Raw genomic sequence first — 18294 nt, forward strand, 5'->3', positions numbered from 1 at the left:
ACGGCCTGACTAATCCTGGTGCTAGGACAGAATTTCTAAGAATCACAATGCTATTTTTAGTTTGGTGCAAAAGTAATGGCGGTTTTTGCCATTACTTTTGTACCAACCTAATAATACAACTCAAAAATTATCATAACTTAAAAAACCCAAAACATCAACGTGAGTAATCAAAAAACTCTTCTCCAAAATAATGCTTTGTATTAATACTAGTAATGGAGAACATTAAAAACAATTTATTGCATTGTTCTGTGAATAATTCTCCAAAGGGCAGCATTCCTAAAATGGCAAAGATGTTACAGAACTCCAAATCAGTTTCTCAAAATTACAAAATTAGAAAACAAATTTTAAATAAAGAACTTCAGAGCCATAGAATTCCCCCAAACAAACTATGTACTTATGTCATTCTATTGATGAGGAACTTGAATCCCAACTTCCATCTGGTCATACAGGCAGGTCTTGAAGGGTAACTCCTCACTGCTAATCCAGTAACTCCCATCTACACTGTCGCTGGGGCAGCCACTAAAACAGAGAAGGATAAGCCACCGAAAAGGGCAGCACACCCTTCAACATGAGGCTTTGCCCCACTTCCATTCCCTGACATCAGCATTTCTGCATTTCAGTCATTCGGTGGGTATGGATGGCCCACCAGGTTCCAAGAACTGCCCCCAGGCATCTCTGTGTCCAAGACCCTTAGCTTGCCTTCAGGCCTACCCCCAAGAGGGACTGAAGCACCTGCAGACATGCACCAGAGGGGCACAGAGCCAGCACCCAAAAGGCCTGGGAGAGGGCATTCATTTCCAAGGCGCTGTCAGGAGGAAGCTTTTGAGGGCCAGGAAGTGTGCGTTTTCCTCTGGGAGATGGCTGCCCTTCACCTTCTGTTCACTACCAGATCTTCAGGTGGATATGAAGAATCTTTAGAGAGGGAAGTCTAAATATATATATATATCTTTCTCTCCATCTATCTCTCTTTTCATCTATCTGTCTCTATCTCTATTATCTGTTTATCATCTCTATCAATCATCTATCATCTATAAATCATCTATTATTTATCATCTATCTGTCATTTGTCTATAACCTATTATCTATCTAACGCTCTTTCTCTATCATCTATCTGTCTATCATCTATCCATCTATCGATCACCTATCTACACACACACACACACACACACACATATATATACATACATACATATATACACACAGGCATTCAGTTGACCTCACTGGTTATGGTTCACATTTGTGAAGGCATCTACTCACAAAATATATCAGTAACTCCCACATTAACACCCGCAATGTTGTGCTTGTTTCTGAGTGTGTGCGGAGAGGGAAAGAGTCCAAGTCTTGATGGGAGCGTTCCCAGCTGAGGGTGGACAAGGCAACGCTCCACCTTCTTGTTTCAGCCCATTCTGTAAATGTGTCCTTTCTGCAGTCTACACAGTGCTACAGTTTTTGCATTTTCTTGCCTTTCGTGGTTGATTTTTCAGCCTACAATGGCCTAAGCACAGTGCTGAAGTGCTTTCTAGTGTCGCAAGTCATGAGACTGCTGTGATGTGCCTTATGGAGAAAACAGATGTTAGAGGAATTGTGTTCATGCTTGAGTATTGGGGCTATTGGTGGTGAGTTTGATGTTAATGAACCAATAACATAAATTAAATAAGATGCCTTTAAATAGAAATACACAAAAAGTAAGGCTGTGTATTACTCAGTGGATAAATGTGACCAGAGGGTCACAGGAAGTGAACCCTGTATGTCCAGTACAATCAACTCTTTAGTATTGGCTAAGCATCTGTTTATTATTGGCTAATGCAGTGTACATGGCAACTTTATAAAACAACTATCTCAAGTAACAAGAATCGCCTGTATAAATGTGTACACATATATATACGTGTTGAACATCTCTAATTTGAAAGTTCAAAATGCTCTAAAATCTGAAACATTTTGAGCGCTGTTACAAGCCTGCAAGTAGAGAATTACACACCTGACCTCATGTGATGGGTGTACAAGATTATCTGAATTATTACATAAAACTACCTCAGGCTATGTGCAGGAAATATATATGAAACATAAATAAGTGTTATGTTTAGACTTGGATCCCATCCCCGAGACATTTCATTATGTATATGCAAATATTCTAAAATCTGAAAAAATCCGAAATCCTAGACACTTCTGGTCCCAAGCGTGTTGAATAAGGACACTCAACTTGTACACACACACACACACACACACACACACACACACACACAGTCATCCCTCAGTATTCATGGGAGTTCCAGGACCTCCTACAGATACCAAAATCTTCAGATGTTCAAGTCCCTGATATAAAATGGTGTAGTGTTTGCATATGGCCTACGCACATCCTCCTGTGTACTTTGAATCATCTCTAGATTACTTACAATATCTAACACAATGTAAATGCTATGTAAATAATTATTACACTAGATTTTAATTTTTTTATTATTTTTATTGTTGTATTGTTATTTTTTTTTGAAATATTCTCAGTCCGAGGTTGCTTGAATCCAAGGATGCAGGACTGACATTTATGGACCCGACTTCACACACACATCTATGTATGTATGAACATGGAAACACACATGGGGGGACATGGCATGTGGCTTGGGTCACGGTTTCATAAAAGGAGACTCTCATGATTCTGTAACCTGAGGGGTGAAACCAGGAGTTCTCAGGAGATGGCCAGTGATGGCTAGAAGAACTATAGCAAAGACATGTGCATAAACCAATCATCAGTGCTGCAAGGTCAAGGTCACACATGTGTGAGACAAGCCATCCAGCAAATCTATGGTTCTTGCAGTTTTGCAAAGAGATTTTATCTTTTCCTCCTAACAACTCTGACTTCATGCGGCCTGCACAAGTTCCAGGACATAAGGGTTTCTTGAATGCAGCTAAAGGGTAATGTTTTTCCAAAAAATTTCAATATTCTAAATATCTTAAGTGTCACAAATTATTTGTCTCCAAATAGTTTACATTAACAAACTTTAAATACTAATATTTTAATCAAAACAGCCACCCCTACATACACACCTCCTTTGGCTTGCAGTATAGCAAAAAGGGAGGCATTTCCAACTGTCAACATTTTGAAGCTGTGTTATCATACAGCTTTGCAGTTCCCATAGCAACATGTTCCATTGCCTAGGTGATGGTGATCTTATGATGTCACTAATGAGTTAAACTAACTTAGAAGACAGACAGACATTTCCTCCTGGGTACACCCACAGCTTAAAGTTGCCCTCCAAGACTTATAGGGTTAATGTACCAAAGTGTAGCTTCATTGGGAGTTATGAGCACATCTCATAAACATAATTCCAGGGGTTCGCCTGTGATGACATCATTCCTCTTCACAAGGTTTATGGATATCCACCAAGTTGCCCCTCACATTATCCTATGGAGACTTTTCCCAGCTGAGGAACAGATGCTGAAACAGAGACACAACCACTTGGGGGAAACATGCAACAGCTGTATGAAGGTGTCGAGGGGAGGGAAAAATGAAAGTGTCAAGGGATGTTGTCACCAACTCAGATAGAATGGGTCACTAGAAAAAATGGATGAGCAACATGAACCATCCTCGGGCAGTTCTTCCTTTCCCAAACCAAGTGATTTTCAAAAGGCAGGAAGATTTTCCCGTTTCAGTTTCCTTCTGTCTATATTTCAGTGAGTTTGTCATCTCATAAATGAAGGTGTCACACACAGGCAAAGATGTGTGGAAGAGGTAGTCACAGAAGTGTGGGGTATCTTAAAGTATGTTTAAGACCAGAAACTTAAAATTGGAAAGGGGATTCCGGTCCCGTATTCTCTCCCAATTCCTCTTACAACTGGTCTGTTTGAATGGCAGATACGGTACAGGATGTTTCTAAAGCAAAAGTGAAATTTAGAAGATGGGATGCTATTCCGCTGGTTTCAAGGCACAGAATCACTGTCCCATGCACATTTTACTTCCAAAATCATCAAATAGCATTTAGGCACTTTGTAATTAACCCAAAGGGGCCTTTCAACAAATAGCATGCATGGAGCTCTAACTTGCAAACGTGCAATTAGAGTGTATTCAAAACCAATTTTCTTTCATGAATGGAAAATGCGTCATCAAACTGCTTGTGTACAACTAGAAGTGTGATAACCTGGCTCATTGGCCCTGTCCAAATATGAGATTAGACAAGTTCAAGGCTGATTCTGGGGAGCAAGGCAACAGAAGGCTGTGACAAGGTCCCTTTCCTCAAATTGTAACGATTTTTCAAAAATTGAACAGAAGTAATTTAAGCATAAACCAAAAAATAAAATAAAATATTAAAACCTGATACAGACCACGTTCTCCACACGAATGCTACAATGAGCAGTTACAGATCACGGAGGACCACAGTGTGTGTGGAGGGAGTGGCTGTTACACCTGCTGTCACATGCCACAATGCAGCCCACGGTCTCTCTGCACCAGAGAAGCAGTAACACAACAGGACAGGGGAAGGGGTAGGCTCCTCCCCTGCTGGGAGAGGAGCTGGGCCTCTGCATTACTGTCTTCCTTGCTCTCTGTTTCCAGTGACCAGATGAGCCGGTAAAGACCCAGTGGACCCAGTGAGCACCCCTGGGCATTGCACACAAAATCAGAACCATACAAGGCCGTGTCATTTGACCTTGGTCCAGGGTCCTCTGCTTTTGCTTTCCAAAGAGCCAAGAGAATGGTTACAAAATCATGGCCGTGTATGTGCACACCTCAAGGCTTCTTTACTTTCCTGCTTTTTCTGACACATCACTCAGGATACTTCAACTCTGGGGTTCAAATGTAGGACCAACTTTGGCATTTTGGTAATTATTCCTTTTACTTCCTTTTGGTTATGCTTCTGAGACAACCAAAGTCTGAGTCTAAAGTGTTATGAATCGACCAGAAAAGGAAATTTGATATGGAGGTATCCCTCAAAATACTAACTTCAGCCATGTCATTAAGTCTAGATGCTGCACTTTAAATTTAGATGTAAACAACAGCAATCAATGAGTAATTGCATTGGCACGAGGTGGCCGTGTTAACATTGCTATGGGAACATTAATTTCAGAATGTGTAATGATTCCATTTTAAATATTCTTTTAAAACGTTGTCAGCAATTGTCAGAACTGATGCCAGTTCCTAATTTGAAATCTGTTGATCCAAACTTGTTTCTGCAAAACCTGCCAGTACCGAAAGGTAAAATGTCTGTCAGTATCATGAAACTTCATGACCTAATTCCAAGTTCAGTTCCACACATTCTTCTCTGCTGTAACTGGATCAGTAAGAACTCAGATTCAGGACAGAACCATCCCAGGGCAGTTCTTCCTTTCCCAAACCAAGTGATTGCCAAAATGCAGGAAGATTTGCCCATTTCAGTTTTCTTCTGCCAATATTTCAGTGAGTTTGTCATATCATAAATGAAGGTCATTTATGAGATGGCAGTAAGGTCAGCCCTTATTGCTGCTGTGTCTTACGGGACAACACTGCATGACAAATGACAAGACCTAATGACAAAGGAGCAAAGAAAATGGCACTGCTCCTCTCTTTTGCCATCTTCTCCCGCTTGGAGCCAGCTCCACATGCATACTAAACTTTCATTTATTTCATTGATTGATTGATTGTGCTGCTGCATGGCTCTGGGTCAAAAGATTGTAAAAATAAATAAACAAAACAAAGCAAAAAACGGATTCCTTTTGGTCTTCAGCAATGACCAAAAATTCTGTCTCTTTTATGTGGCAGTCACACTTGCTCTGTGGGATAAGGGCCACCCTTATTGTCATTAGAGCAAAGGAAACTCCACGCCGTCTGTTTCCCCACTGTGGGCCACCTCCCATTCCACCATACGTAGCACTCTCTCCCTCGTCCAGGCCCCATGCCAGTGGGGTTTTCTGTGTTGGAGGCAGCAGAATACCCAATGAAAAGTGGCTTAGATCGCTGGAATTCCACGTTTCTCCTAAGACCTGTTGGGGTTGGGTAGTTCCAGGATTGGTCATCTCAGCAGCTCAAAAATGTCAGAGCTCCAGGTCAGCTTTTCTGAAATTCCTTTGGATTTCCTTCCACGATGGCAACAGGGAGCAGTCGTTGCCAGCTCCAAACTCACTCCCGCCCACACGCAGACCCAGGGAGCAAGAGGGAGGTTCACCGCTCCTGAACCTCTTTGCATTTTAAAGAAAACCCTTCCCTAGGTGCCCGTAGCGGACATCTCTTCCTGCTCCCAGGCCAGGGCTGAGCCACAGGCGCACAGTGGTCTCACTGCACCAAGAGCATGGCCATGGCTGACTTAAAGCAACTAGAACTCAACCCCGGACTGGAAGGCACACATCACCTCCATCATCCAGGACACATGGGAGCTAATCTGGACAAGGTTGGGATCCTGCAGGGGAAAGAACCAGGGAGATAAAACGGTGGGGAAATTGTGCACTCCAGGCACCCCACAAATGCCCCGCTCCTCAGGGGTGCCGAAATGGATGCTTTACTTCTAAGTCAGAAGCGGGGCAAATTTAGGGAAAAAACGTTGGCCTCTACAAGCGCAGATCAGTATGCTATCTAGCTTCCTAAAATGGTCAAAAGACGACATTAACTGAATAAAGTAAAAGAAGAATAAAAAGGCAGCCAGGTGCTTTGTGCGGCGGAGCCCACCGGAGGCTGGGCAGTGGTGAGTCCGGACCCAGGAAGCACACCAGGCTAGGCTTTCCCCAATGCCCCCTGCGTCACCATCACCTCATCCTACAGGCCCAGCTTAGCCGCCACCTACTCTTCTGCATCCCAGAGCCCCTCGGGGGTTCTCTGAGCCGGTGATGCTGGATCGCCTCTGACTCCCTCTTTTCTTGCTGAGGCCCGAAGTGCAGGGCCCAGACTCCCTGTTCCTCCTGCTGCCCTGTGGTTCCAGCCACTGGCACGCTGTCTTATCCCCCACAAATGGTTGATAAATACCGGACGTCCACTAAAATCAGCCTTAGTATTCCAGAAGTGAAAATAATTCTGTAACTCAACAATTCCAGAGTGATGTAAAAAATAAAGAGAGTAAATTTGGTATCTCATTTAGAAACGGTAGAAATTTTTTAACCACAATGGTCTCATCATGTATAGAATTCTGTAGTAGGTTACAGCAAACATGGATGTATTTTTGTTTTGTTTTGTTTTGTTTTAATAGACTTTATTTTTTAAGAGCCAGGTTCACAGCAAAATTGAGTGGAAAGTACAACGAGTTTTCATATGTGCCCTCCCTCTCCAGAGTGTATTTTGAAATTACCAACAGTATTTGAAAATATGGGTAATACAAATATAACACACGTTTTCAGACTTTAAAGAAAGTTAACATTATACTTGCCTTATTTTCAAACCAGAATATACCTTAAACCACCATTTAATTTATATTGAATTGAGATTTAATGCTATAGGTACTTAAATGATTGTAAAGTTGTGTGGAAATCCTTCTCTCCAAACAATAATTATTTAAGCAGCCAACAGTTCAACTGAGATTTACGACTATTTTCACAGAATTGCTTGAATGATAAACTGATTTTTGTATTTAAGTTATTGCCTTTTAAAAACAGATTTTGATATTGCCGTTTTGTATATGTGCCTAGAGTAGCTCATAAAGCACATTCGTTGACATTCTTGAAACCAGTTTGGCTATGTTTTCAGATATTAGAAACACATTTCCAAGAAAATTGCCCAAGCGGACCTCATTTCTCCTGCACAGGTTTCACCTCTGGAGCAGGAGTAGGTGAAGCCCTCCTCCTCACGGGGGTTTCAGTGTGGACCCCTGGGAAGTTAATACTACTAGTGAATGACACAAACTTTCAGATTGTCTTTGCGGATGTGTTTGCGACCTGGTGATGAGCTACAGAGGACTGTTTTTAATGGCAGATGATGGGAAATCTGCTCTCACCAAATGGCAAAAGCATAAATGCAAATCACATTTGTCTGGGGAGAGCTTTGCACCCACAGACTCAGTACATTGTCAGGGCGTAGAAGCTGATTCTATTCTTGAATAAACATAGAGAAGATAAAGGAGGTCCTGAATCTTCCACACTTACCCATGTAATGATTAAATCTTTCCCTTCCTTTTAGCTTCATCAGCAAGTCAAGCTGGTTTCATGCCTTCATGGAATTCTTCCAAGATGGCAAGTGGATCATTAGGTCCTTGTTCTGTCACCATTTCCCATTACAAATATGATGTCTACCCACCAAAAATAGGAATGTATGCACTGTCTATTGGGGCAGGGCACTCTGTGTGGCCTCACTGGGCCCACCACATGGGGACTGGCTATGCGGGCACTACATGCCATGAGCATATGTACTCATGGCTGAGCTGCCCCAGGCCCACCTCCATCTAGGAGATAACCTTGTGGCTTAGTTAACAGCAAGATCTTGGTATTCCACAGACCACGTTTCTCCTATCAGCCCAATCTTTCCACTCTCTAGCCTGGAGTCAGCAAACTTTTTCTGTTAAGGCCGAGTAGTGAAACGTTTAGGCTTTACATGGCACATAAAGTCTGCTGTATCCTCCTTCTTGTTCTTGTTCTTCCTCCTCTCCCTCCTTTCCTTTCTTTTTCTATTTACAGCCCTTTGAGCATATGAAAAACATTCTGAGCTTGTGGCCTCTGCAGAAATAGGCCGTGGCCTGGATGGGCCTGCTGTCTGCAGTTTGCCAACCCAAGCAAACCATTCTAGCTTATCTTTTGCAGTCCTGTTTTAAGAGCTATAATTATTTCTTTGCTCTTTATTCTGATCCTCCCAATTTTCTCTGAACTTTATTGTGCACATGAAAGCAAATACAAAGCTCCAGTAGAAGTCAGACGGAAGCAGAACGTGCCCTTCTTGATAATTTTCAGGTGCATTTTGTTAATGAGGATACCTCACTGGTGCCCACCCTTCATATTCCTTAGAGTCTCTGATTTTTTTTTTTGGTATGGCTTATGCCATTTCATATTGTTAGACATATTCTAGTCACCCTAAATCACTACAATACTCTAGTCAGCAAACTACTGTTTCCTTGCTGCCTGTTTCATAAAGAAAGTTGTATTTAAATGCAGCCACACTTATCTGGTTACAAATTTTTTTGGATACGTATTTCTGTGGTTGTTTTTGCTCTACAATGGCAGAGCTGAGTATTTACATTAGAACCGTATGGTCCATAATTACTAAAAAATTTCTGCTGGTCCTTTACAGACCCCTGATCAAAACTACAAACCATGATCAAGGACATACATTTAGTGTATTATCCACTTTGCAAAATTACAGTTTATCTACCTTCACTCAGGTGTTCTTGCCCTTACTCCTTCTTTCAAAAATTTAAACCCATCATCTTCTACATGAGTAGCACTTTGTTAATCTGGAGAAAGAAATAGGTTGTAGTAAAATGATCCAGTTATCTTTAAGAATGAGACCATTGGTCTTATACTGTGGCATAAATACTTTGAGTGACAATCAAGATGCTTATCTTCTAAGACTGGGCTTACACACACACACACTCATACCTGCTTACTATACATTTCAGGACAAATATAAAAGTCAGCAGTGAGCCATACTTAACTCTTCTATTTTGAAATTAATAAGAAAATTTTGATGTTTTCACTGCTTCTTTCTGTGCCCATACCTCCCTGGTATCTTTCTACCTCAATCTTTCTATTTTTTTCCTGAAATGCTATTATTTGTTTGTTCACTTACTTGCTTCACTCTGAATAACACACTAGACTATATTCCATGGGTTAGGGATTTTTATCTTCTACCACTGTATCTCCATTATATGTTCCTGGACCACAGTAGATAATAAATAGCAGTTAAATAAATTCATTCTTATGACACAAATAGCACCCTCTCCGATCTCAGTGTGATCTCCTCCAAAATTTGTTTGGCGGAAAGAATCTTAAGTGCTCACAAAAATGTGAAAATACTCTAAAGGCTCATTTTGTCATGGCTCCAAAGGTCTTGACTCATCCTCCTGATGTGCACCCAGGCCCCAGAAATAGGGGGAGCTTGTTGAGGGATGGAAGGGCTGAATGACCCGCCTACTGACTTTCAGGTCTGTGTACCAAAGCAGCGTGGGATTACGAATTTCCCCAGTGCCAGCCATACCCCTGACTGTGTTCTGGATTATCTCCAATAACTGGGAGTTCAAAGCCAGGGTCACTAGGTTTCAGCTGCCGGTAGACTGCATAGAAACAGACTTCACTTTGGAGGAATGTGCATCTTAGATGGCCAGTTTGAAGGGCACAGAGAAAACAACCTGTTCTTGTTGGAGGTGGTGGTTTATTTATTCAGCAAATATTTATCAAATACATAGGTAGGGATATCAGGGAACAAAAATGACAATCATCCCTGCCCTTGTGGAACTTACTTTCTAGAGGCTGAGAGTAAGGCCAGATAATAAACAGTAACATCATAAATTTTAGAATCATTTGGTGTGTTAGAAGATGATCCATGCTATGGATAAAAGAACAGGAGAAGAAAGATCAGGAGTCCTCGGGATACAGGCTGACATTTACACAGGCTGGGCCAGCTAAGCTTATGAAGAAGGGTAACATTTGGGCACAGATCGAAAGGGGTGCGGCAGTGACACCTGGCAAGAGGTTGTTCCAAGCAAAGGGAGCTCCTATGCAATGGTCTGTGATGAGAGAGGGCTTGGTGCATTCCAGCATGAGCATGGAAACCCGCTGCCAACACAGTGAGCCCATGGGAGAATTGCAGGAAGTGGGTGCAGAAGGGCAGGGCTACACCACGTAGGGCCTTGTGGGCCCTTGAAAGAGACTGGCTTTCCCTTTGAGAGAGACAGGGAGCACTGATGAGCTCTGGGCTGGGGAGTGAAATCAAACTAATGTCACGAATGGATCGCTCCTGCCACTGCTGGGATTAGACTGCAGGGTAGAAGCTGAGGGGCCAGTTGAGAGAAGCAAGCCAGGTGCATGAGGTCGGTGCGATAAATCAGGCTGGGTAGACGTGGAAATAGTGAGACGTGAGAAGCTTCTAGATATATCTTGAAGATTATTGGGCCAGTAGGATTTTCTGAATAGATCAGATATTGCGTGTGAGAGAAAGGAGTCAAAGACAACCTCAAGATTTTTGGGCTGTGCAACAGAAAGCATGGAATCTCCATCAACTGAGATGGGAAGGCTGAGATTAAGAAAAAAATATACAATTTCCAATATCATTGAGTAAGTTTGGTCTTGATTGCCATCAGATTACCCCAAGACAGTGGGACTCCTGTGACCAAGCCCAACCACTTGGCTGCACACAGAGTCTAATGAGTGGGCAGGGTCACCCCATCAAAGCCAGACCTTCCCTTGCTGTCCGCTCCTCTTACACAAAGTGGTACAAGCACAGCTGAGGTACGCGGCAGATGGCTCTTGCTGGTGCTACTTGGCTGAGGTTACATGTCTTAAAGTTAAGAAGCAAAACAATAAACAAAGGGATGTTTAATGTTTTCATAGTTCAGATATTCATATGGAAAGTGACTCATTTCCTTTTTTCAAAAAACCTAGGACAATCTGTTTGCTCTAGAACTGGTCAAACAATGACCTCCTTTTTTAATAATAGTAAAACTCCTCAGGGTGGCATTCTGAAAAAGCATGTGGGAGGTTATGAGAATGTAAAGGTTAACCTTAAGTAACCCAGACCAGTCCCATGAGCTCCACACGTGAGTCAGAGTCGGAAAGAAAAGTGCCCCGCAGATAGCGCTGTCCATTTGTAGATAGATCTGCTCACAGATGTTTTCTCAATCTTGGAAACATTCGGCTGAGTCCACTGAGTGGCTAAGAAAAGGGTTCTGTCAGGGTTGCATGCAAAGATAGCCTAGGCCACCTTCCGGGGGATCCCCCCCTCCATGAGTCCACATTGTGAAATGAGGATCCCAGCGAATTCCAAAGTCTACACAGAGGATGACTCTACCTCCAAGCCCTGAGATTAACGTAGGTCAAAGTAGACACCTTCCAGACAACAAAATAGGAAAACACCCCAGCCCACTGAAATGGGTACTATTCACAAAGCACTCTAAGGTGGAGAAAGGAAACCAAGATGCTCTGCTAAAGCTTGGTGAGATGGGAGCAGAGATGAACAATGCAAACAAAAATGGCCTTCGCTCCTAATTAGGAAGTCACAAACATGATGTGTCTTTTTACATGGTTAGACAAAAGTATTACAAAAGCAAAGGGCTTGCTTTTATCAACATAGTTACTGACCAATGTTAAGCATAACTATCCCTGGGAAATAGACTTTCAAAGTACAGACAATTTCTTAAGACAAAACTCTGTGCATGTCTGCTAGAAAGAGAACAAGGCCTATTCCAGGTATTCAGAGCAGTGACCACATCATGGCAGGTGGCAAAGTCCTGCTAGAATGATATGTGTACCATTGATAGCACTGTCGATATGTAGATACATTAGCTCACAAATATTTTGGAACAGGGCCCTGAACAATGCCAAGACAGGCTGGGCTGCAGCGGTGCCCCCTCCTTAGTTCTGTGGCAGCCAGAGAAGGCTCCTGGCTGTGGTTGGGAGGTGACGGAATAGTCAGAGCATGTGAGTCCTTCATAAAGAGAGTTCGTACTGGCAGCCTTCTTAACAAGAGGACCCATTGCTGGTTAGGATGCGTTTACAAGATTATCTCAATGAACATGGGAAGAGGCTCAGGAAACAGTTACACAATTTGGGATTAAACTCCTAATATATAACTATTACCACTTTAAAATTAACTGTGTTTTTTTTTAAAGAAAATTGCACAAATTTAACTGGAAATTTGTGTCAATTCATTTTTCAGAGAAAATATAAAATGCATTCTACCCTTGAAAGTGATTTTTAGTTCTCAAACTTCAGCTTTAGAAAGAATAAGACCAGCTTTTGCCTGTAATCCCAACATGTTGGGAAACAAAGGCAGGAGGATTGCTGGAGGCCAGGGATTCAAGACCAGCCTGGGCAACATAGCGAGACCTCACTTCTACAACAACAATAACAATAATGACATAACAAAACTTTAGCTAGTTGTAGATACAGAGTATGCTATCACATAAGGAACATCTGAATTGGATAGAAGATCTCCCTCTGTGGGTATAACTCATTGTTTCCATGTTGGATAGAAGATCTCTGTCTGTGTGTACAATTCATGGTTTCCAAGTTGGATAAAAGATCTCTCTCTGTGTGTCCAACTCGTGGCTTACATATTGGATAGAAGATCTCCCTCTAGGCGTACAACTCATGGTTTCCGTTTTGGATAGAACATCTGCCTCTGTGGTAGAATTCATGGTCTCCATGTTGGATAGAAGATCTCCCTCTGTATGTACAGTTCATGGTTTCTATGTTGGATGGAATATCTCCCTCTGTCTGTACAATTCATGGTTTCCATGTTGGATAGAACATCTGCTTCTGTGGTACAATTCATGGTTTCCATGTGGATAGAAGATCTCCCTCTGTGGTACAATTCATGGTTTCCATGTTGCATAGAAGATCTCCCACAGCACGACGAGCACCAGAGAATACTAGTGGTGGGGGCAGGGGTGGGCCAGCATCCTGTAGTAAAGAGGCAAAGATTCTCCTGAAACAAAAACCCTATCCGAGCAACCTTATGCAAAAAGGACCTCAACCAAATCCTCACACCTTATATGGAAATTAACCCAAAATGGATCACAAACTTAAATGTAAAACATAAAAGTTATTAGAAAACATTTAGAAGAAAGCATAGGAGAAGATCTTTGGGACCTAGGGCCAGGCACAGTTCTTAGATTGGACATCAAAGGCATGACTCATTAAAGAGAAAATTGATAAGCTGGACCGTATCAAAATTAAAAACATGTGCTGTGCAAAAGTCTCTGAAGAGATTGAAGAGGCAAGCTACAGACAGAGGAAATGTTGGCACACCCCATATCCACCACGCTCTTGAATCTAGACCCTATAATGAATTCTCAAAATTTAATAGGAAAAATGAAATGGGCCAAAGACATAAATAGCTGCTTTGTTGAAGAGGACAAATGGCAAATAAGCACATTAGAAGAACTTTAACACCATCAGCCATTAGAAAATGCAGATTAAAACCTCAATGAGATATCACTATACACCTGTCACAAGAGAAAAAATAAAAAACACTAGCAATAACACCAAATGGTGGTGGGGTGAAGAGAAACTAGATCACTCGTACATTGCTGGTGGGAATGTAAAATGATACAGCCACTCTGGAAAATAGTTTCTTACGAAACAAACCATGCACTTACCCTAAGACTCAGTAATTCCACCCCTGGACAGCTATGCCAGAGAAATAAAGGCTTATGTTTACACAGAAACCTGTACACAAATGTTCATAGAAGCGTTTCTTGTAATAATAAAAAACACTGGAAATAAACCAAGTATCTTTCAATGGGTGAATGGCTAAACAAACTGGTATGTCCACACCATTAAATACTACTCAGTGACAAACACACAGCTTGGATTACTCTCCAGAGAATTATGCTGAATATAGAAAGCAAATCTCAAAAGACTACATAGTGTATGATCATTTTAATAACATTCTTGAAATAACAAACTATTGAGAGGGAGAATTAAAAAACAGATTAGTGGTTGTCAGAGGATCATGATGGGAGATAAAAGCATTGGCTGTGGCTGTTTGAGGTCAGCAGGATGGAGACTAGTGATAGAATTGTGTTGTATATTGACTATGCCAGTGGTAGTCAAACAATGCTTCATGTCTGATAAAACCACATAGAACTAAATACACACAAATGAGTGCAAGAAACATTTGGGAAATCTGAATATGGTGGATGGATTGTATCAATGCCAATATGTTGATTGTCATATCAGACTAGTTACACAAGATGCTGCCATTGGGGGGAACTGCATGAAGGGTATATGAGGCTGTGTATTATTTTTTACAATTGCATAAAAATCTTCAATTTTCTTAAAATAAAATTTTAAAAAATCTTATTCAACAGAAAATATGCAGTGTACTTGTTTCTCTCTCTGGGACCCCAGTTTTCCAGCTGTTTTCTGCCTGGAGCAACCCTGGCAAGGTGAGGTGAATGAAGGACCAGCAATAGTGGCTGATGGTGACATCTTTGATTTCTTCTGCAGGTGAGGCCCCAAGCCAAGGCAGGACCTGAGATGTTCACTGATAAAGCCAGTTCTAGTAAGAAGCCATCCATCCTTGCTTGGAGCTGTAAACCACCCCTTCTTTCCTGGCAACAAACACCCTTTAGCCAATTAATCTAGAACTAAATATGTATGTGTCCTTTAATGTTGAGAAAACTCTCCTGTTTTGGCTTTTTCCATAGTATTTGTGTCCATGTCTAAATTCTCAGAGGCAAAAGTTCTATTTTAAATGGAAAAGTCAAACAAAAGAACAAAATGTTCGATTGACCTTTAAAGACTTAGAGTTTACAGTTAATTTGGAAACCCTAGCGGTTAGATTGGACACACCCTATGTTCACACTCTCCCTGTGTGTCCCTGCACTGGATGACAGGAAGAGAAAAACAAGCCAGGCTTCCAGCCACCGGCAATTAGAGCACAGCATCCAACCTGAGAAAAATCAGACTTTCCACCCAATCCCACCCAATGCTCAGCATCAAAGACGTGTCAGACAGGCTGGGCTCCACTATCCTTGGATGACTTCATGGGTCACTGCAAAGATCTTTAAGCCTCAGAGCTACCAAAGGTAATTCTGTTTTATAATGAAGATGTTGTACTTTACTTCAAAAAGAGTGTCGTTTTCTAATGGAAATATGTTGCATTTCTATAGATTTTGCAGTTGCATTTAAAAGACTTGGGCTGGGCGGGAGAGGGGTTTCTTGGAGTTTACTTACTATAGAAACAAACTTATGGAAGCATGTTAAGATTCATTAAAAAGCACATGCTATGTTCTCACTTATAAGTGTGAGTTGAACAATGAATACACATGGACACAGGGAAGGTAACATCACACACTGGGGCCTGTTGGGGGGTGGGGGGCTAGGGGAGGGATAGTATTAGGAGAAATACCTGAGGTAGATGACAGGTTGCTGCATGCAGCAAACCACCATGGCCCAAGTAACAAACCTGCACATCCTGCACATGTACCCCAGAAAGTAAAGTATAATTTTAAAAAAGCACATGCTAGCCCTTAAACTACCTGGAATTCATCCTGAGAAAATAGTGAAGTGTGGCTATCAGGATTTAGCCATAAGGATATTAGTTACACTGCTGTTAGAAACAGCCTAAAAGCCAACAACAGATTGGTTAAATTATTTACAATTATATATCAGAATGATCATATAAAACTATTAAATTGATATGGAAAGATAATCACAATAAAGTAAGATTTTTAAAAGGCAGTTTTTTAACAACCGAACATTATTTATGGAAATAATATAAATGTATAAATGACTATGCAGAAAGTTCGAAGAATATACACAAAGGTATTTTATGTGTTGGTCTGTGGGTAGAATTGGGGAAGTCTTGTATTTTCTCTTGCTTATATGTCTGTATTTTCTCATTTTTCTTTCATGAATATTATTAATATGAGAATGATATATATATACATATAGTTTTTTGTTTGTTTGTTTTTGAGACAGAGGAGTCTCGCTCTGTTGCCCAGGCTGGAGTGCAGTGGCACCATCTCGGCTAACTGTAGCCTCCACCTCTTGGGTTCAAGCAATTCTGCCTAAGCCCCCCAAGTATCTGGGACTATAGGTGTGTGCCACCATGCCCGGCTAATTTTTATATTTTTAGTAGAGACGGGGTTTCACCATATTGGCTAGGCTGGTCTTGAACTCCTAACCTTAAGTGATCTGCCTGCCCTCGCCTCCCAAAGTGATGGGATTACAGGCATGAGCCACCACGCCAGGCTGAGAATGATATATATTTTTAAATTATGTTATTTTATATATAATTTCATATGTACTGTTTATATGTAATTAAACATATTTAATATTTATATGTAATATTTATATATAATTATATATATGCTATGTATACACTATATACATTTAAAGTAAGTATGTTAAAGCCCTAGCTTCATCACACTCAGAAGTAGGTAAAAAGGGGGAAAACATGGGTCCTGCATGGGCGTCCTCAAAGGTACCTCTTTAGAGGTATTCCCTGGAGTTGGCGATGAGAACTTAAAGTTACCCTGTATAAGAATCATTCTTATTTGCACTGTGAGTGGATTGACCAGAGGATGAGAATAAAAGGGGGTTCATGAAACCCACATGAGGCCGAGGGAAGAGTCAGTCCTACATGGTTTCTGCACAACCTGCTGGACCCACTCCAGGATCCCAGGGAGCCCTCAGGTCAGCACATGCTCAGACACCCACTGTTTAACCGCCAGGCATGTGGTGTGAGCTGCTCAGCCCCTCATGCTCGACTTGATCTGGTCCTCCAACCTTGCTATTCGTCTGGAATGAAAAAATAGTGTGTTCTCAAAAGGCCATGGCAGAGAAAAAGGAGACATTTCCTGAAAAGCATCCACTCTACAGGAAATAAAAGTCAAAGCTGTCTTCATATTTGAAACCTGGTGGTGCCAACATCCCGGCTGCTGGTGGCTGACGTCTGGAGCACTTCTGACTCCCTCACATCCCCTCTCAACCCAGCACACATCACTTAGTGCCTCCTTCTGAGTGCTGGGACCTATGGTGGGCTCTAGGAGCTCAGAGAAGAATGCAATTTTTTCTCAACAAGCAATTGCTCAGCCCCAACTCCACTGTGTGTCCCTGAAATGTACTCACGGAAATGAATGAGAATGAGACAGGATCCTTTGGTTGAGAAGTTTCCAGTGCAGTCTTGCTGGGATGAGAAACAAAGAACTAAATCGTGGTGCATGTTAGAGCCATGTGGGTCTCCTTTCTATCTGAGCTCTTCCCCCAGAAGCTGTGTGTCCTTGGGCAAGTCAATCAGCCTCTTGGAGCTTCTGACTCCTCGTCTCTAAAATGAGACCTCCTGCACAGAGGGTTGTTTGGAGGACAAAACTCATGGCCAGGCATACAATAGCACTCACCAAGAAATTAATTCAGTCCACAGCCTCACATGTGGTGGGCATTCAGTAAACTGTGAATGACGTGGTTGGTGCAGAAAACAAAAGAACTAAAACGAGATGCTTGTAAAGCACGCAGGAGTCCTCGAATGCAGGTCAGATCTGAGGATGGTGTGGGAGGTGGCTGGACGTGGGGAAGGATCGAACATGGGGTTGTGCTTTTTCTCTCCTCAGATGTGTTTGTTTGCTGCTGAGAAAGGCAGAGTGGATACCTAGGCAGGGAATATTATTTCTCTTGCCCTGGCGTTCTGGACTCGTTCCATACATGTGATGGAATGATACAACATTGCTGTGAAGGCCGTCAGAAACATTATAACCA

At 41.8% G+C, this 18294-nt stretch overlaps 1 protein-coding gene and 1 pseudogene across 1 annotated transcript in view; both read right to left on the minus strand.

Annotated features, from left to right (window-relative positions):
* PDE10A (phosphodiesterase 10A) overlaps window positions 1–18294 on the minus strand; it is a 667471-nt gene that overhangs the window by 590591 nt on the left and 58586 nt on the right. The window lies entirely within an intron of this gene.
* The window catches only part of LOC129476421 (putative transcriptional regulator encoded by LINC00473), a 31830-nt pseudogene continuing 13536 nt past the window's right edge, over window positions 1–18294 (minus strand).

This window comes from Symphalangus syndactylus, chromosome 2 (assembly GCF_028878055.3).
Source record: "Symphalangus syndactylus isolate Jambi chromosome 2, NHGRI_mSymSyn1-v2.1_pri, whole genome shotgun sequence".
Taxonomy (NCBI): Eukaryota; Metazoa; Chordata; class Mammalia; order Primates; family Hylobatidae; genus Symphalangus; species Symphalangus syndactylus.